The following is a 21,718-nucleotide window of genomic DNA, read 5'->3' as shown; positions in this document are numbered from 1 at the left end:
TTTATCACAACAAAAATTTAAACAGAGAATTTACGAATGTTGATTTATTTAAAGTGAAATCACTATCTACTGCCATAAATGTTACTATGAAAAATAGCTATATTTAAGCAAAAAAACTGTAAAAGTGGCAGTTCTTCACATTTTTGCAATCACTTTAGTGTCTGCTTGAAAGATACCTGGAGTCTCTTATCTGCTTCTGAGTTCAGTCTGTTGCTGTGTTAACGTTTGGTTGAAATATCTGAAGAAAATTCATGCTACACAAATGCAGGAAGGGAAAAAAGAGGAGTATAGTAATGGCGTTTTCAGGTAATTGTGCTTTCTTCTTTTAATAATACATAGGCACTTCCTTGTTTTTAATTTTATTACTACATGTTTGCTGTACATGAAGCTTACATTCATCTTGGGGAGCAGGTGCATGTATATAATACAGTAATACAGTTTGTTTCATTTTTAAAATCCTCTTTTCTTTCCCACCCACTTCCTTTCCTCCTTCTCTAAATCCTCTTTCCCCATTTTCATTTTATTGACATTAGTAATGTTATTAATCTTAGCTCATGTTCATGACATAATATGTTAATTCTTTTGCTTCCTCTTTCCTTTCTCCTTGCCCTCAGGCTCCTGGACTCCTTCCCATTGCCATGCAAGAGACCTGTCCCCTTGTTTCCTTCTAGTCATCCTTTATTGTGCTTTTGGTTTGTACATTGTCTTACTTAAATGAGAGATACTATATAGTCTTTAAGCTTGTGTGTCTGATTCATTTCACTCAGCATTATATTTTCCAAATGTATCCATTTGCCTACAAATTTCTCAAATTTGTCTCTTCTTTAAAGTCAAGTAGTATTTCATTATATATAGATACCACATTTTCATTATCCATTTTTCTGTTGTTAAGCATATAGGCTGCTTCCACGATTTAGCTATTATGAATTTCTCCTCTAACATTGGTATGCATGTGTTGCTGTTGTACGTTGCCTTCAGATTTTTGGGGAAGATACCTAGAAGAGGAATATCTGAGTCATATGGAATTTCTAATTTTATTGAGAAATCTCCATATTGATTTCCATAATGGTTGTACTTGTTACTTACCACCAATAACGTGGGAGGATTTCTTTTACATCATAGCTATGCCAGTGTGTTATTTTTTGACTTCTTGATAATAGCCATTCTTTCTGTGTAAGATGGAATCTTAGCATTGTTTTAATTTGAATTTCTTTATTGGTCAGTGTACACAGCTACTTACCAAGTAGAAGGTTTCTCCTCCAGTTCTTCCTCCTCTTCTACCTCCTCTTCTCTTCCTCCTCCTCTTCTTCTTTTTTCCTCCTTCTCCTTTTCTTCTTCTTCATCTTCTTCTTGTTTTGGCTTTCAGGCCTGGTCTTACTGTGTTGTCCAGGATAGCCCTAACTCACTATGTAGCCCAAGCTGGCCTCGAACTCACAGAAATCTTCTTGCCTCAGCTTCCCAGGCATTGGGACTACAGGTGTGCACTGCATGGAAGCTTCTTTTTTTAATCCTATTTATTATTTTAAAAAATTGCTTTAACTGATATGTAAAAATAAAAACTATATTTTAATAGAGTACTTTGTAAGTTTTTGATACATGTAAGCATTTTAAAATGATTGAGTCAGGTTAAACACACCTAGTGCTTCAACATTGATCATTTCTTTATGGTTAAAAGATCAAAAGTCTTTCTGCTTTTTGAAAAGTTCAGCATAATACTGTCAACATCTTATGCAATTGGTACACTAGAACTTTTTCTTCTAATGGTTGCTTATGATTCTAATGGTTACTTCTAATGGTTATCCATTGATTAACCTTTCCTCCAACTGGTTTCTACGCTCTTTGGCCTCTATTCTCAACATCCAAAAGATCAATTTTTTAGAATCCATATATGAGTGAGATCATGCAGTACTTATGTTTCTATGCCTGGGGTGTTTCATTTTACATGATGATTGCTGTTCCATCCATGATATTACACATAGAAGATTTATATTTTTATGGCTATATAGTATTCTGTTAAATGTAACATTTAAAAGATCCATGTATCAGATGAGGGGCACTCAGGTTGTTTCCATTTTGGCTAGTATGACTAGTACGCTAACGAAAGTAGGAGAGTGGATGTTTGTTTGGGATAGATGCCCCATAGTAGGATTGCTAGATCACATAGTAGTTGCGTTTTACTTTTTTGAGGTACCAAGAAGAGGTTTTGTGGAGGTTAGTTGCAATGTAGAAACTGAACCACATTGGTGAACTTTTTGTGTGTTTTTGCATTAGAATTCATTGGGCTATTTTGCATTGCGAATGAATCTTTTATCCATGTTGTTTATGCCCATATATGCCTTTACTACACCACTGCCCTTTATAGCATTCCAGTGAAAGTAAGTATGAATTATGAAACATGTAAATAAGCATGTATTGTAAAACATGAATCTATACAGGGATGTACTTGAAAAAGTTAGCAAGTCTTCAAAGCAAATTGATGAGAGCTAATAATGAAACTACAGATAATTTAGGGAAAATTTCTGATTTTCATGAACACTGAATCAGTTTATAGACTTGGAACTATCTTGAAAATTCTATGAGGCTACTCTATACTACTTTGATGCCAATGTATTCACTTTGGTAGGCATTAATATAAATAGGATCCATCTTTTGCCATTAACCACCTAATTAAGTTTATTTTCATTGATAGATTTCAATTACTCCAGGTCAACACTATTGAGTTCTAATTTTACTTTGGCAGCGTCTTAAAAATGTTACTTTGTCCTTCTGTGGCTTCTTCCCACCAACCCATTCAGCATAGGTGATGCTCTTTGCTATTGATTTTTCTTTCTTGGAGTGGACTCATTAACATTGTTAAAGGCTATTGAGGATAAATGCTCTTCTACAGTGGGCTGGATCATTGTGACTTTGTTATTGTTAGGTCTGAGAAGGGGAGGACGAGGGGGAAGGAGTGGCCGGCGGCGGCTGAAAAGATAAGAAGTATAAAATATAAGTAACCGTTATTTTGGGAATGCGGGGAGAGACGCCCCCGACCCCCCGTCAACCCTTTCAGTTATTTTATATAGTATTTAATTACATATATATTTTATATAGTTACATGCATTTTATTCTACTGTATACATACATGGTGGCCACTAAGTATGGCCCACACATTAGTTGGTCCCCACTTCAGGATGAAGCATATGACAAGGTATCATGTTAGAGTTCTTTTCATTTTCCAGTGGTGAAGGAAGTTAAGAATATAAATAGATGTTGCATCTGATTAAAAGGCAATTGCCACTCACAAAGATGTAAAAACATAAGCCAGTTCTATAATTTGGTTCCTCCATCTCTGGTTTTTGCTCAGGAGTCGAGATTCTTGACTTTTTTGCTCTCTAGAAGGTGGATGATGGCAAAGGAGGATTGGCTTTATAATCAACTTGAAAAAGTAAATAAAACCCAAGATGTTCATACGTATAGAGAGTGTTATTGACACTTAAAAATTACCTAGTGCTTCATTGTTAAAAATATGTCCACACCTGGATCAAGTTCTTCCCTAAACTGTGATCCAAGCACTTTTATGTATACCTGACTAATTTCAATTTTTGTAGTATAGTTCTGAATATGTTTATAAAGTCTCTCTTGTTGACCTTGGAAGAATTATAAAATTATATTGGTAGTCAGAACTTTGTAGCCTCAAAAATAATTTACCAACCCCTCAGGACCCTAGTTTTTTCTGTAAGTAGTAATATCCAGGTAGAACCAAGCAGAGATTTTTAGAACTGATATATTAACCCATTGTTAGGGCCCACTTGTGCTTCTGTCTTTCATGATGTTTGTATGAGCTCTACTAGCATGGGGGTCCTTACCTTCATGACTTGACTTGAGTTCTCATTACTGTTCTTCTAAGGCTTCTGATGAGCCTTTGCAGATAGACAGGAATATAGGAAATGTAGCCTATCAGTACTGCGATTACTTTGTTCCTCCTCTGCACAGATAACTTGCAACTCCTTTTCTTCTTCTTTCTTTCTTTCTTTTTGAGACAGCTTCTCACTATGCAGTTCAGGCTGGCCTTGAACTCACTATGTAGTTCACTTGTACGTGTGGCAATCCTCATGCCTCAGCCTTCTGAGTGCTGGGATTACAGGCATGTGCCACCACACCCAGCTCAACTCCTCTATAAAGACTGAGCTCAAAGCTTTTCTCTTCTAGGAAGACTTTTATGATCATGCTGTCTTCTTTGCTGGGCTATTTTTCACAGGGCATCTTTCCCATGTGACCATTATAAAACTGGAAAAACAGATATTATAACTGACTTTGGATCATGACATAAAAAATTTTTCTTTATTTCTTTAACCCCAGTGCCTGGTGCCATATCTGGTATGCCCCAGTGTACCAAGCCATTCATCTGTTATAATTCATAGCTTATCCCCTGTGTTCTCACCGAGTTCAGAGAGTCAAAGGGAGAAGCTGTGCCTGAGGGAGGTAGGGGCCTGAGAGAGAGAAAAATGTTGGAGAGTGAACCAAAAAAGAAATCAAAAGAACAGCAAAGCCTAAGGAAAAACTATTTATGTTCACCAATATTGCCGAAATCCTAAGTCCTTACAAACAAAGTGTTGTTGCTAGGATAAATGAATCAATCTCACACTTTAAGGTAAGACTATCCCAGTGGAAGCAATGAGATTATCTTACCTGAGACTATAGTCATACACTGAATAGTGGCATTTCAGTCAGGGTGACCACGTATGCAAGAGGCTTCCAGAATTTTATGTTACTTTGTGAGGGTGTGACTGCCTTGTTTGTGTTTCTGTACCCCACAATGTTCACATAATGATGGAACTGCTAATCATACACTTCTCAGAAGGGATCCCCTTTGTTATGTAACACATGACAACATTTTGCCTCATCAAATGTTTTATTTCTGCTACATTAAGTTCTAAGTATTAGATAAGTTAACAGAAAGATGCAAAAATGTCTTTTGATTGCCAAACATTTTGGAAAGATTGGCGAGAAGAGAGTGAACTTTTCCATGAAGACCTGGCAGGGAATGTGATGTCTTGTGCACTTGAATCCTCAGCTTTAGGAGCTCCTTCCTCAGCCCCTATGACACTTCAGGGAGCAACTCAGGCATCCACATTTACAACCTAGGATTTGCTTTTTCTGCTTATACACTAAGTTTTCAGCTTTTTGAGGATTGTTGAATAAATATGAATTACTAAATATTGATTTACCAGACACTAGTATAATCGTTAGTACACAGAAAGAGCCCAGTAAATATTTCTCTTAAGGATTTACACAGAGTAGTCAACTGCTAGCCTCTCCTCTGTGGTGAGCGATGACAGCCCTTTCCCATCCCCTCACCTAAGTCTGCCTTAAATCACAGGATTTGGATAAGATCTTTTGGAAGACCTATACTTTTGTACCTCTCTTCTGACTGCATCAGAACAATGTTTTTTATTCTTAGAGTTTGAGGAAATCTGTGGATGTGGTAGGATGAAGACAGGAAAAATTTCAAAGAATTATGTTGTTTACATACCAGCAATGAGAAAGAACTCATTAAAACCAAATTTAATGTGACAATTTCTAAAGCAGAAACTATGTACAGGTATTTCTTTTCACTTTGCGGAGACATAAACCTAAGCCGCTATCTCCTCCATCGCCTTGCCTCAGGCAAATTCCTTGATTCAATTTTATCTTTCATAAAAATGGTATGTCTGTGGGGAAGGTGAGGGTTGGGATCTTAAGCAATGCAGTGTGATATTGGAATGTTAAAAATATATTCCTCAGACAGCAGTTTGACATTGAAGAGACTATCATGAAAAGATCAAGAGGGTGGTTGAACTCACTTTAGCTATTCTTCATTTGTGCTACAGTGAAAAAAATAGAATTCATCAGATGATTTTTGTAAAAATATTTTAAAACAAGAAGAGTATAAATATAATGTACCACCAACTCATAAAAACCCCAAACATTCCCAGCCAATAAATAATTGCACCCTAATTTAGCCCCTAGTCATGTTAACCCTGAGGCACTTGTATTTTAAGAATTGATCTGCATACCCACTTCTTCTTACAGACATTCTTGTGAATTAAGGTGTGATGTTTTTCATTTTTGGATTTCAGTTAAACTGAATTAACACTACTGGATAAAACTGCTGAACCAGTTTTGTAAAAATTAGTATTCCTACCGTATATAACTTCAGGAAATGCCTGACAGATTTTTATACTAGCAAAATGGTTTCCATTTTGGTACCCACAGAAACAGACTTTGAGACAAGCTTCTTAGCACAAAATACTTATTTGAGAAATGCAGGAAATGCCAGTAGGGAAATGGGGAAGTGAGACAGGATAGGAAAGGCAGCCAATGTGAAATACATTATCAACCCAGTTATTACTAATGACCACCGGCACTTAATCTCAGAGGGAAAGTGGGAAATGGTATAGAATAAATTCTTTAGACATATTGCACCTTATACATGAGCTGTACTTGTATCTATATGTGGATATCTAACCTACTTATCTATCTATCTATCTATCTATCTATCTATTTAATCAATCATCACCTACATATCAGTCATCTATAATACTTTATACGGAAACCTGAGCATTAATTCCTTACTCCAATCAGTCGTAGGTTGAGGGCTTTTTCCAGAGAGGAAATTCCTTTTGGCCTACTGTTTGTTCAGGAAGATTAGATTTTCAGAAGCTGCAGAGAAAAGTACCTAGACAAGGAGATTCAGACAAGTAGGTAAAAGTTGACTCACAGACACTGAAGGCACCAGCGTAATATCCTGCTGCAGAAAGACTTAAGCTGCTTCTACTGCAGTGACCTTCGTTTTGTGAGAGGGTTTTCTGTGTTACCCCCTGCAAGTGTGAGACTTTAAAAATATGGCACTGTAAGATACAAATGAATGTGAAATGTGCATTTTGCTTCATAATATAGTTGTAATTATAAATGTTTATAATTAGTTAAAAACATCCTTTTTATTCAATCTATAAGATTCTTTAAACAAAAGTTTGGCAGCCCTGTTTCCTTTGGAAACAGAGTTAAGACTGGTCTTGCATACAAGTTTATATGGAGACCAATCTGATGATACAGCAGGTAAGCACTAATGACCTGGAATTGGGGAAAGAGGGAAAGCAAAAATAATGATGAGTTATCAGTTTGCCACTGCTATGTGTTGCCTGGTACCTTGATATGTGGTTGCTAGCATCCTCTGAGGGGCCTATCAAACAGGATTTCGGAACTGCCCAGCTAGGCACCAAGAGATGGAAGCATCTATCCATCATCTCCTGTCCCTCCCTGTGGTCAGTGGTAGTGCAACTGTGTTCCCTACAAGATGGTACAAGCTTGAGTGATGTCAACCTCACCAAAGCCCCAGAGCAGGAGGAAGGGAAAAGAAGTACAGGCAAAGGTGGGACACTGTCAGGTTGTATTTTGTGGGCCTGGTGGAGGCTTACTTGGAATTGATCGCTGAAGTAGTGGCTGAAGTGAGTGGGGAGGCCAAGAAGATCTATATGATAACCATAAAGTTCCAATGTATTTTCTTTTTTGTATCAGTGCCTCACACATGCTAGGAAATCACTCTATTACCGAGCCATGACCTTTGCCCAATGAAGTGTCAGTTCTGCGAAGCTAAAGATTGGAAAAAGCATGCCATAGATGATGTTTGGGGGTATTGATATCCACTCCTTTGTCGAGATCCAGCAGTCCTTTGCTGAGCCAAGATACTTTGAACAGTATTCTCCTGTTTCTAAATAATACCTGAAGATTTCAATATGTATTCTTTTTTTTCTATATTGTCATTTATTTTACATTGTTATATAAATTTAAGTGTTTCAAATTTTATTTTAAGAATCACAATAGTTAAGCCGGTTTGAGATCCTTTGATTCAAAATAAAAATCATTTATTTTCAAAATGTAAAAATTCATTAATATTATGAAAAAATGCGTTTCATAAAACCAAACAGTGCGTAGTGTTTGGTTTTGCGTAGTGTTAAGTAGCGTAGTGTTCAGTTTTAGTCAGTTCTCCTTTCCTTCCTCTTCCACTGAATGTGGAGACCTGCTCTCCATGTAAAGGAGAGGGAAGATGAGGCACTTTAATTCCACGTCTGCTAGCAGCCACGGTTCCCTCCAATCAGACTCCCGTAAGAGAAACACTTCTTAGAGTAAGTGTTTAGGTGTAATGTCACAAAGCAGTCAACACCACTGCAGCAGCCGCTGTCCATCCCAGCAGCACTGCCTGTGAAATGGGCTTGGCCTGATATTGGACCCAGGGGAAGTGGCAGGAAACCTGCTGATCAAAAGACCTTTTCTTTTATTATCCAGAAACATAAAGTGAATATAAAATTTAAATATTTAATGCAAGCCTTTGGTTTCTTGATTTAAATACATTATGTGTTTCACTATGTCAATGACAGAAATCTTTCAAGTCAAGGTTCTGGAAAGCCTTTTCAACTACTGTGATTCTGCAAAAGTGCCGGTGCTGTGTTTTAGTCCCTTCTGTCAGCTATAATTGCCGAGTCTCAAGGAAGAGAATTTTAAAATGTCCTGTGGTGTGACTGTTTCAGATCAGAAGGAACACAGGATTTTCTCATCCAAAGACTAGGAGTAGCAGTCATGTCTTTAGCGATGTTTGGCACATAGTGAGCTTTTAACATTTGATTGTGGAAGATGAGTAGTAGTGTTTAAGGGTGATAGGAAACAAATGATCCGGAGACTCTGGAAAGCAGACATCCTGGAGAGAGACGTGGGGTTGGAATACGGCCATAAGATGGGGAGTGGTGACCTGACTCGAGGTGTATTTTGGAGGTAGAAACAACAGGGCTTACTGATATATTAGAAAGTATGAGGAAAGGAAAGAGTCACTGATTTTTAATTTGAACGATTCAGTAATGGTTTTGTTTCTTTAGTTGGGAAAGACTTGGTGGAAGGGGTCTGTTTGCCTTATGCAATACCTATTACATGTTTAAGAGAAGTTTTGAAATAGACAGTGATGAGGTCTGGACTTGGATCTAGATATAAGTTTGGAAGTTATTATTGTAAACAGTTTTTTAAAGTGTGAGCAAAATGTGATCCTCAAGGGATGCTATTGAAGATATGAATACGGTAACAACAACAACACAAAGAGCGTGGATCCTGCAGTAAAAGACTTCTGATAATCTTAAAGAAAAAAATGTTGAAGAATAAATTGAAAAGAAAGGGGACCTAATAGGGAAAGGAGACTCATTCAATGAGATTTTCTGAGAAAAGAGAAAAAAAAATGTTTCCTGGGGTGGGGGCTATGATTTCTGGAAATTTTGGGGATTCTTTATTTATTTAATTTGTAGTTTTTTGGTGTCATTCAGTTTGAGGTTCTTTTTAAAAGATGAGACACACTTTACATATTTGCAAACCAGGGAAAAAACCAGCAGAGTATGAGAAGATTATGGAAATTGAGAAAACCCTGGAAAGGTGACAGGTTGTGGCAAAAGCACACGTGGGAACAATTGCTTTTGATAGGTGTAACGACACTTTTAAAATTGCAAACAGGAAACATTTATAGAGTTGCTGGTAGAGCTATAACAGAATTCTAATCTAATACTTTCTTTTCTTTCAAGAATTTTGAGATGAGATTTTCACCCGGGAGGAGAGAGAAGTGGTCTGAGGAGAAACGAAGGTCGTCTTGGAAAGCAAAAAGCAGAACTCAGTTAAGAAAAGTTATCAGGGTGCTTGGGATTGGTGGCTGCTTGTTCTATATATGTTATCATAAAAGCAATGTAAAGCTAACTAATCAACGTGTGATATTTGTTAGCAATATCCAGCTGCTGAGTGGCAGGCAAAGAAAACATAACAAAAAAAAAGTTCTATTTTTTTTTCCTTTCATTTAAGTACAGTGGCGTAAGACAGGCGAAGAAAGTTGTGGAGATTTTCAGTAGATTGAGCATAGCCACGGCCCATGAAATCCAGACTGAACTGGAGAAGAAGAGTAAAGACAGGAAGAAAATAAAAAATGGCAAGGCTCTAGGTGCAGACAGAATGAAACGCAGTTAATGAGGAGGGTGCTTAAGAGTGATCTGGAGGAGCAGCGCGGTCAGAGTGCACAGCTTCAAATGAAGGTTTTGGTGGTGATGTATGCGAAGGTTTGAATGTCCCCACCCAAACACGTGTTGACATTGAATCCCTGTTGTAAAGAGTCAGGAGGTAGGGCCATCCTACGACTTTTAGGAGGTGATTTCTCGTTCATACAAGCTCTGTCCTTGGAACAGCTGGATCAGTGGGTGAAGGTATTAACTTTGGAGTGAGTCTCCTATAAAAGTCAATTTAGAGCTGTCTTTGGGTTGTGCCTTTCTCTCACCATGTGACATCTCACATTGCCTTGTGATTCTGCGGAGAATCCTTACCACTGAGAAGGCCCTTGCCAGGTGTGGCCACTTGACCTGGGACTTCCCAACTTTCAGAACTGTGATCAAAATAAAATTTTATTCTTTATAAATTACCCAGTCCTTAGTATTCAGTCACAGCAATAGATAACAGATTAAGACAGTGCATTCATGGATGACAGCAAAGTTTCAGAGGCACAGTGGCATGAGTAACTGAGACAGTAGAGAAGTACATAAAACTTCAATAACAAACTGGCAAACCAAAGCTTTTGATGAGTCATCTTTATGATTGCTGAAGTACAGGTGAATGAGGAACGGGAGTGGAAGGCATGTCAGGTAGCAGTGTCTCCAATCCATGGGAGATCCATACAACAAAGCCACAGAGGAGAGTTACAAAAGGTCGGGCAGCATAGTAAAACAGGACAGCTTCAGAGGAGCGATGGGTTTTGAAAGCTTTTAGAAAAATGAAAGATTTAGGAGCATCTATATGGATTTTTTAAAAAGCTAGGCTCCTTTTCTGTCCCCGAGACAGCTGCAGAGAACAATTTTAGATAACTGTAGGAGCAAAAAGACATTCCAGGAAAAGGTGAAGAGTATGAGTGGGTTTGTTGGTCATTGTTCCAAAGTTTCAGGAAGCCCAGTGAGTGAATGAGGGAGGGAGAGGAAAGTGTTGGTTTGTAAGTATAGCAAGAGATATGAGTGCTGCTGATACAGAATGTCTTAGAAAACTTGGATTTTAATCTATCAATCAACTATCTGTCACACTGGCAATTGAACCAAGGGCCTTTGAACTGAGCTACTCTGCCAGACTTTTTTGTGCTCTGTTTTGAGACAAAGTCTCTCTAAGTTGCTAAGTTGCCCTGCCTACGCTGGAACTTGTGATCCTCCTGTCTCAGCTTCCCAGACGGCAGCAATAATGGCATGTACTACCATGACAGGATTAAAGCTTGGATTTTAGGTAGTGATTGACTTTGACTTTCTTTCTGGAGAGCAGATATGGTGGTGGAGAATACTGATGTGTCATGCCCTGCTACTAGATACTGATATGCCTAGAGAAATGCATGTAAAAACTGTGCTGTGACGCAGGTTTGCATTCACATTTGAAATGTTGGAAACATCACCTGTTTGCATCATAGAGTGTTTAAATGGATCAACTCTTGTATTGTGACACTTAAGTCTCCTAGGATTCTTGTTTCTGCTCTGTGAATAATGTCAATTTTTAGGTGGGAGTAGAAGTGAAAAATTGTCACCAAAATGAGTTGAGTAGAAACTTAGGAAATAAAACCTATCTGGTTAGAATGGAAAATGCATTTCTGGTAGCTGCTGGTAGACCACTTCCCCCACTTGCAATGTAGAAGGCAAAACTTTTCCTTATAAAATAGCAGAAGAGGATTTGCCATTTTAAATCTAAATTCTGGGTGCTTATTAACATAATATCTGTTAATGTTCTTGTAACAAAAATTGGCCCCAGCAACATATACTAGCACAGGAGAAGACCAGGAAGGGAAAGAAAAAAGATTAACAAGTGAGACATCAGAGCTTCATTGCTTCTTAGTGAGGAGATTTACTATAGGACCTTGCTGTTTACCTAACAGTTTCTGTGTGTGTACATGTTAAATTATACACAATAACTCTTGAAATCTCAATATATCATGTTAGTCAGTTACTCTTAGCTATTTTTCTTCTCTAAAATCCCAAGCACAGAATATCATCTGCTGCTATTAAATATAGCTATGTGGACTAAATTTAAGTTAGATGACAATTACAGTCAAGATTCTTGAACTTAGAATAGGCAAACCAGGTAAGCTGTGCCATTTTTAGAATGTTATTTTAATAAGGTTTATTCCTGTCTGGGTCGGCTGCATTTTACATATGCAATCACCAGTCTGAAAGTAGAAGTTATTGCCATGACAACTGGGGCTGAGTGACTTGCCTTTCAGGAATGGTAAAGATACAGTAGGTTTGTAGATGATACCTGTGATTATCGATGGCTTTCTAGAACATCATATAGCTTTGGCAAATGGTCCTCAGTGCTGTAGAAAAATGGATGCAGAATAATGTAAGCTACATTATAATCAGGGTTCTCTCTGAGCCTGATGTGTGTCTTCAAGCAGGTCTGAACTTATTGGGGCCTTTATACATTTAATAGGAAGCTGTGACTAGGTTGTATACGCTTAGAAGTTGTTTATAATTCTTTATTTCTCTGGTTCCACAGTAGTCTACTCACTCTGTAATCCTGCAATCATTTTTAAATATTTTGTGAATTTTCTTTTGATCTTCAGAATGGCTTTGTTTGAATAGAAAAATTAGTTTCTTGACTTTCTACTTATTGATACATCTTAGTCTGCAGATTTTTACTTAAAGTAAGCTGCAGATTTTTTTTTTCAGGTTAAAAGTAATCATAAAGAAAAATGACTAGTTAGCTTGGTGGCACATAGATATAATCACTACAGCTTGGGAGGACAAAGCAGGAGAATCATGAGCTCCAGGCATTGGGAATGTAGTCAGACTTTAGCTCTGGCCAGTATAGCGAGACTCTGTCTCAAATAAAACCAACAATAGCAGCAACAACAGAGAAAGATGATTCTGAACATGTTTTGTGCAATTGTAACTTTATTGGGCACAAGTGTAATTTTTTAAGGTAGTGGATTTGAAAGCCTCAATTTGTTTGAAACACATGTGTACACTGGAATTTTTCTAACATCAGATACATTGGAATTTTTCCAAAACATCAAAACATGCACTTCAACCAGCAGCTGATTATTTTGATTACTGTGTACAGTAGAAATATGAATTAAGTCTACATCATAAATTTGTTCTTTATTCTTCCTACATATGGATAGTGGCTGGCAATCCATTTTGGCTATCATTTATGTAACATCTATCTAACTCCTGATTTTGTGTAACATAAAGCAGTGTTTCATAATGAATCATTTTGTCCACTTGTGTTCAGGTGCCCCATCTCTCCAATCATTTAAAAAGGTAGTTGTGATAGTGTGGTTTCAATTGTCAGATGTTCTCTTTATTCGTAAAAAAAAAATTGACCCACATTTAATGTTTCCTATTCAAAGGACTTTGAAAGAGCTTTATATAACACAATCATTGTTCTTTTCAAGTCCTTCCCCCCACTTCTAATGAGGCTCCGGGGTAACTGGAATCACCACCTCCTTGATGTGATGGCTCACACTACAAGTGTTGGTTGCTTACTTTGGAGGTGTTCTTGGTAGGTGGAATGACTTGGATTTGTCTTTACTTTGTTCATTCTTGTCTGCTCACTTTTTCATTTGCATTTCTGCCATCCTCTTAATCTAACTCCTTTTATCAGGTCTTCCCCTATTTTCTGTTCTCTCCTTTTAATGTTTCTAGACTTTTGTCTGAATTTACGTGCTTCTCTTTTTCTTTGTCATTTTACTTACCAGATCCTGTCTTCATAGCCTCACGTGAAGGCTCCATGGGCATGCAACCTATGCACCTTCAGGGGACTTACAGTTAGAAGCCCACTCTCTACTCTATGATGGTTTATGTTTTATCTTTAATCATATATATTTGTGGTATAAAATGATTATTTTCTTTGTGGATTGTAGATACATTAATATGACACATCTTGATTCTTGTTACATTCCTTTTTTTTAAATCCCCCGTTGATCTCTTGATCCCCTTCCCATCTGCAAAGGATCTAGCTACCTGGTTCCTATTATGCATCTTTTATTTTTTTCTTTAATTTCTTTATACTTTGAATTTTTCATAGAAGAGAAACCATGCAATATTAAAGCTTGAGTGTCTGATTTCATATAAAATTATGGTTTCAAGTTATATGCATTCTCCCACAAATGATGCAATTTATTCTTTAAAGGGGAGAAGTACATCATGGTTTATAAATATCACATTTTCTTTATCCATTCTTCTGTTGATGGACATCTAGGGCACTTCCAAGATTTAGCTATTATGAGTTGTGCTACCATAAATATAGTACACATATTCCACTGTAATATGGTGTTCTGGTGTTTTTAATTCTTTGGGGAAGATACCTAGCAGAAGAATTGCTGAGTCAAATGCAATTCTTATTTTTATTTTTTTAAAGGAAATTTCATGCTGATTTCATCGTGGTTGTACTAGTTTACAGTTTACTTTCTTTACATTAATGTAAAAATGTTCCTTTTATCTCATAGGCTTGCCAGCATTTGCTATTATTTGATTTCTTGATGATGACCATTGTTTCTCAAGTAAGATGGAATCTTGGTTTTAATTTGTATTTTTCTAATGGCCAGGGATGTTGAATATTTTTCATGCATTTATTGGCCATTGGTATGTTTCTGAGAAGTGTCTGTTCATTTTAGTTGCTCAGTGTTTTACTAGATATAGAGTACTCTGACTCTGAAAAAAGAGATCAAAGAGGTTATCATAAAATGGAAAGACATTTCCTAATCCTGGATAGACACAACCAACACTGTCTATATGACTGTACTTTCCAAACTGATACATATATTTAATGCAATCCCAATCAGAATACCAGTAGCATTCCTCACAGATCTACAGAAAACAATACTAAGATTTTTATGGAACCAGAAAAGACCCAGCATAACAAAAGCCACCCCAGGTAACACGAGCAAAGCAGGAAGCACCATAATCCTGGTTTTCAAATTATATTACAAAACTACAGTGATAAAAATAATGTGGTACCAGCCCCAAAACAGACATGTAGATCAATGAAATGTAACAGAAGATTCAGAAACAACCACAGACACATTTGGCCATCTGATCTTTGACAAAGGCAAATGAGGCTGGGAAAACTGGCCATGCACATGTAAGAGTGAAACTAGGACCGTATCTCTCACCAGGTATTAAAATAAAATCAAAATGGATCAAACATTTAAATAGCAGAACAGAAGCATTTTAATCTGACAGAAGATAAAATAGATAAAACTCTTGAAGTTATAGGCATAGGGAAATATTTTTCTCACCAGAATTCCAAGTGCACAAGAAATAATATTAATCATTAAGAAGTGAGATTTTTATCTAATTAAGGAAATTCTACACAGCAAAGGAAACAATCAAAGAAGTAAAGAGACAATCTACAGAATGAGGGAACATTTTTTTCCAGCTCTACCTTGGACAGAGGATTAATACCTGGAATATATAAAGAGTCTGGCTTGTTTTAATTGTTATTGCAACCTTGTTTTTTTTTTTTTTTTTTTGTACCCAGAATCAAACTCAGGGCATTGAGCTTGCCAGGCAGGTGCTACACTGCTAAACAATATCCCTGAATGCCACCTTGAAATTTCTAATAAGTTACGAATAAGAACATCTGCTTTTTCATTTTTTACTGTAACCTCTCCAAAATTACAGAGTAGTTTCTCATTGTAGGTATTTTCTCCCTCAGTTGGGTAAGTGATTTTTATTTTAATCTTGATTTCTTTTCTCATTCATCTTTTTTTCATGTATTGCTTAAGTTACATCATTCTGATTGTTATTTTAATGTAATCACATTTAGCTCCATTTCTCATATCATTCAGAAACTTATAACTTTATAGAAAAATTTTACTGTATAAGCTTAATTTTTAGTAGCTACCCTGACTAAAGGAAAAGGGAGTGTGGGATGAATGAAGATTACAAATCACATAGGAAGTAATCATTTTGGAGAGCATTTTACAGCTTTGCACCTTCATGAGGTTTATCTTTTTCATTCTTGTTTATTCAGGTTAATTGCTTTGCATTCCCTGAATACACAACAATTGGTGGTTGGGGGGGCATCTGCCAAGTGGCAGAGGTTAGCTAACTGAGGTTAAATATCTCTGCTAATAAAGGAGATGCGCTGTTTTTGTATTTTTTTATTGTTTTAGATATAAAAAAAAATCAATATTTTTTATTTTCAAAGTTTTCCTTGAGGGGATTAATGGGATGTGAAGACTTTTCTAACAATATTCAGATACCTTTTCCAGTCTTCACAAATCAAATGGCCTATTTACCTGGCAGTAGCCTGAATCATTTTACCTTGTGATGCTGCCTGCCAGGAAATATTTAAATAGTAACAAAGTCTGGTGTGCCCCAAGGTTAACCCTGCTGCTCAAGTACAAGCTATTTTTTTTAAACAGATGAACAAATGAACAAACAAGACAAATCTTTAGATATCCCTCATTAGATGCCAGGCACTTTCTGTGAATGTCAAAAATATAATCTCAATGAATTTTATGAAGTATGTACAATTAATTATCCCCATTTTAAAGTTGAAGAAATGGAGGCATGAGTAAGTTATTTTACTTTTCCAAAGACACTGCTCTTAAGTGCTGAGATGAAAATTTGAACCTAGGCAAATCCCAGCCTAGCCTTTTACGTGTTATACTTTCTCTAACACATGCTGCTTTTTAAATACACCATCTATTTAATTTTATTCTTTCAGCCCCTTCTAGAGTCGGAAGTCTATGACTAATGGAATAAAGCTTACCATAATAAAAGACTTTCTAGGAGTCTGTTTCTTTAACTTTTCTTCAGCTGGCAGTACATAATAAAAATGTAAGTGAGTACAGAAGCAATCAAACAAACCGAGGTACTAGAACTTCATGTAACACTGATGCAGAAAAATCTAAGGTGCTCTTTGGAATCTTACTGAGACAAATACTTGACAGTATATTCCTGAAAAGTAACGTTAAAGAGATGCTTCACTTTCACAGTCCCTTTTGGAGACTTGTGATCTCAGTCGGTGCCACTGCTGACATCTTTTAATCTTTTGCCATACTTTTTCTTTCAGCTAGACATTATAGATAGCAGCGCTAGATGGCCAATCAATGCACTGCATCAGAATCGATAGATCTCAGTAAGCATTCCATTAGGCCCAGGAGCCTTTCCATTTCTCAGTTCTGTCTGGGCTCTGCACACTCTTTCATGAAAAAAGAGTTTAGGGATTCTTTTCTGGACCTCTACTTTCTTGTGGACAAATGAATCCCCTATAATTGTAGAAATCTAGTCAATAAAGCCATCAGAATTCTCAAAACATTGACAGGAGAGCCAAGTTCAGTGTATTTAACCTCTGTAGTGAGTTCTGAGTGTGGAATATAAGAGAAGGAAGTATTTATAAGAAAGTACCTTCAAGTAAAAAATGTTAAAAGTGTTAGAGGATAGAAAAAGAGTCTTAAACTAGAGGTTAGAAGAACTGAATTCTTGATTTGATTCTGCTGCCAAGAATCCTGGGCATGTAACTAAATTTCTAGAAGATGAGATCATTTAATCTAATAAGTGTTAGTGGCTATTATAGCCCAGAATGTTAAATATTTTAACTTTAAGAGAATTTTATTCCCCAAGTCTCTACCTATGTAGGATGGATAGACACAGAATTCTAGGGATTCAATGTGGCAATGGCACGAGGGTCTCTTGTTTGGGGTCCCTTGTCCTAGTTGTTCTAGTACCTAAACATCTCCTGTCGCTTTGTTCTCTTGTCTGCTTTTCTATGTTCAGTAGCTTATTCTACAATTTAGGAATTCTTTTCTCTGATCTTTCTCTTCAGAAAAGAGGCAAATAGGGCTAGAGTGGGTAGTTTAACCACCTACATGTCTTAATTTCTCTTAGAATCCTAGAATTTATGCTCACTCAAAGTAACAGTTTCTTACAAGAGTTAGGTCAATGCTAGCAGCTACAATGGATAAATGTCAAGCTTTAAGTGGCTTACACAAATTGGGTACTCTTTATCGACTTGTAGGTTTTCCTTCAAGCAGAACTTCAATGACCCAACCTGCTTGCATCCTGGGCATCCACTTTCTTCTGTGTACTTTCAGGGTCATTATACTTGCCTGCAGCATGAAAATAGGATGAGGGTGTCAAGGAGTGTAATTGTGGAAGCTTTTTATGAGGCAAATGTGGAAACAGTGTGCAATGGCTTTGTTCACACTCCACTGGCTGCATTCGTGGTGTTGGGTAGTGCAGTCTAATTCCCTCTTAGGGGTTTGATACTTGTTTGATCTTGTGGTTCTCAAAATCTAGAGTGTATCAGAATCATTGAGAAAGATGGTTAAACCCCAGATCACTAGGCCCTAGTCCCATAGTTTCTATTTCTGTAGATGTGGAAAGGGTCCAAAATTTTGCATTTCTAATTAGTTCCCAGGAGATGCTGATCCTGCAGGCACAGGAACAACACTTTGAAAACCACCGAGCTAATCAGTTCTTACCACACTTACAGTCACATAGCACAGTTTGTGTATTCCCTGAGGAGTTTCAGTCTTTGTAGGGAGAGAGAAGTGATGGAGGAAAGGGTTTTGTCTTGGAGGGGAAGAAGCCTGCAGATCAGAGGTTGGCCTTGACTTCACTAACCTGAGGCCTTGCAAGTAATGTCATGTGTCTGTAACTGATTTTTCTATCCATGAAATGGGAAAGATAACCATGTGGCTCTGCTTCAAACAAGGGACTGTTGAGATCATGTGAGATACATATGGGGTGAGAGAGTGATTTTGGAAACAGAGATCTACGTTCTTTTGGGGGCAAGAACTGTCATTCATAAGGAAAATATCCCGAAAATTTACTTGAGGGTTGGAAAGGTGTCTGAAAAGAGAAAAAGGAAGTAAAACCAGTATGTAGAGGTCAGAAAGAGGGAAAAACATTGTGAAAGGAGTGCCCTTTACCAACGCACTTTGTATAAGGACATCTAATGTTCTCTTTTGAGTTGTAGATGTAAAACTTCTGTTTCCTCAAGCTTTCAGTAAAATTAATAGTTTTGTTCCTGGAAATCAGTGATCAGAAAATGAGTACAGTAGACCTCCTGAAATTAGTGAGAGTTATCTTCCTGGAACACCTGTGAATTATGAAACACCAGGAATTTCAGTTATGGTCAGAAAAAAGCCTGTAAATGCCTATTTTTATAGGTTGGATACTAAATAGGCTGTTTGTTACCGTGCAAGAGTGATGCGATAAAGTAAGGTAATGTTCTCACAGGTTTTCATCCTGAGATTATTTGCCAAATGTTGGGTCAAAAATGGGAGGAAACAATTTCTGGTCCTATTCAGAAAAGCTCCCACATATAACATGGGTCACACAAACGATGTAACTTAATAAAATACTGTGTTATCAAAGCCTTAGATGATACAGGGCATTTTGGCACATCTTAGGGATCTTAGGGCTTTAGGAAGAACAAAATCGAGAACACGCGAGATAGCTATAAGCTGTACAGCAGCCTGGTTTGAGGCAGGGATGCTGGTGTATCTGCTCCAGATGGTTGGACAGCAGCCTGTCAGCAGCCAGGAAAGCTGAACAACACTCTGGGATTGGTTACTTGCAAACCCTAAATTGTGGAGGATATTTGTGGTTTTTGAGAAATTCCATGAAGGATTTTGAGTAACTGAGCCGGAGAACTCTGAACCACGCCTTCGCGGAGGGGTGGGGTGGTATACTATACTATGTCTGCTTCAGTTCACAACTGAGACAGCTGGATTCTTGGGGAAGGGGAGCAAGGAAGCAGGAGCTCAGAGCCAAGTTTACCAGGGAAATCCACCAGAAGGAAGATGTGGTTAAAGTTTAACCCAGCAAGCTTCACAAAACTTTCAGTCTCAAAGGAGAGTGCCTTAGTGGTGAAACTCTTGTCTAGGACACAAGGCCCTGGGTTTGATCCACAGCATCACAGATAACAACAAAAAATTGTGTAGGAAAGGCCTGATGTGAATGCTGCAAATATATGGCTTATTATTCCCATATACACCAAAGGCCATCTAAGATTACAAAAGTCATTTTATTCACTCATGTATTATTTGTATCATTATGGTCTTAATTATACTTTCATTGGGTTTTAAATTTTACTCTTTTAAATTTAGGTATGGATACCTTTTCTAAAAACTACAAAATTAACCAATTTGAATCCAGATTGAATTTCAAGGTTAAGAAGTTTTTCTAATAATAAATTTATGGTCCAAATATACTGTGATGAAATAAGATAATGTTCACATAAGTTTTCAGCCCAAGATTGTTTGGTGAATGTTGGATCAAAAATGGGAGAAACAACTTCTGGCCCCAGTTGGAAATGCTCTTAGGATACACTACTATTTCTAAAGATATCTATCTTATGCATGCTTGGTTGTCTCTCGGCAAAATGGTTTAACTTGTAGATTCTGCTTCATATGCATTATCTTCTGAAATTATAGAAGGTTAGCCTCTGAATTTCCAAGAACATTATAACACCTTTATAATCAAGGTGTGATTTATGAAAGAGTGCAAATTTTACATTTTTACCTTTGGGAGTTATTTTTTCTCCCAAGCCTCCACATGCTTGAATATTTGCAAAGATTTCCAAATGACAGGCACATTCACAATACAAAGAATGATCTTTCTTTTGAGCTGTTCCCGAGGTAGTGATTAGCGCATCTTTGCTGAATATTTAACTGTCTCAAAATTGCTTATCTGTGCTGTGGATCAGTGAAAAATCTGGGTGAGCTGTCACTATGCTACTTTGCATAATTAAGTTTTTCTTGCCAGGAAAAGAAAGTAACAAAATATAGTGTGCGAGAAGCCCTGAGGTTGGGCCTTTAAAACATTTACTACTCACATTATTTTCTCACTTAGAAGAACCTGAAACAAAAGCCAAATAGATGAGATTGAGGCGGGAATTTATGCAGATCAAGCAGGCTGACAGCTCACATTTTCCTAGCAAAACTCTTCGGGATTTTTCTCCACAGACCCCTCTGCAGCCAGTGGTAAATAGCAATCACTATAAAGAAAACAATTTCCCATTGTTCAAAAGCTGACTGATTTGGAATGTGGGAGAGGCGAAAGTGTGGGTAGGAGAAGAAGCACAGTACCATTGTGGAGAAACTAATGTCAGAGCCAACCTAACACAAATGTACCTAAAAGGCAGGTTAATTCATATCACCTTAAATTGGTACAAATTCACACACAGCATCTGACTTTAATTCCATTTTTTTCTATGTAGAAAATAGGCTCATGATTTAGGTTGAAATATACTTTCACCGCCAAGATCTGATGTCCTCTCATTTTATGCGCGTGTGTAGAGGAAAACAGACTCCGTTTGCTTAGCTGAACTTAGTCCTTTGTTTCTCTTTTTTGAGTGGGCCAGTGTACCCAGTGGAACCCTCCCTGGTATTTACTGAGCTTTCTAGCTGTGTGGGGGTGTCTTTCTCTGGTTAGTATAACAGGAAAAATTGCCTTTGCTTATCTATTGTAAATTAGAATCACCTTGAGAATATAAAAAGCATTTTTCAGTTATGTTACTATTATTTCAGAAGCAGTCAAATGCAGAGTACTGAAAATCAAACACAGAAACACACTGATAGATTGGGCAATCTGCATGCTCTCTGGGACCATCATTATTTCAGTGTTTGAGAAGAAAATGCACATTTGGTAAATTCCATCACATGCAATCACTTGTTCATCTCCTTTAGCAGCAACTG

At 37.2% G+C, this 21,718-nt stretch overlaps 1 long non-coding RNA gene across 1 annotated transcript in view; it reads left to right on the top strand.

The window, feature by feature from the left end:
- LOC134473959 (uncharacterized) overlaps window positions 1-21,718 on the top strand; it is a 152,229-nt gene that overhangs the window by 98,646 nt on the left and 31,865 nt on the right. Inside the window, exon 4 of the long non-coding RNA XR_010044465.1 lies at window positions 9,579-9,667. This is a non-coding gene — a long non-coding RNA (uncharacterized LOC134473959). The remainder of the gene's footprint in view (window positions 1-9,578; window positions 9,668-21,718) is intronic.

Source organism: Cavia porcellus, unplaced genomic scaffold, assembly GCF_034190915.1.
Source record: "Cavia porcellus strain 051 isolate PalLab524CR breed Dunkin Hartley unplaced genomic scaffold, mCavPor4.1 scaffold_29, whole genome shotgun sequence".
Lineage (NCBI taxonomy): Eukaryota > Metazoa > Chordata > Mammalia > Rodentia > Caviidae > Cavia > Cavia porcellus.
The sequence above is the reverse complement of the archived record's forward strand: the minus strand, read 5'-3'. Positions and strand labels throughout refer to the sequence as shown.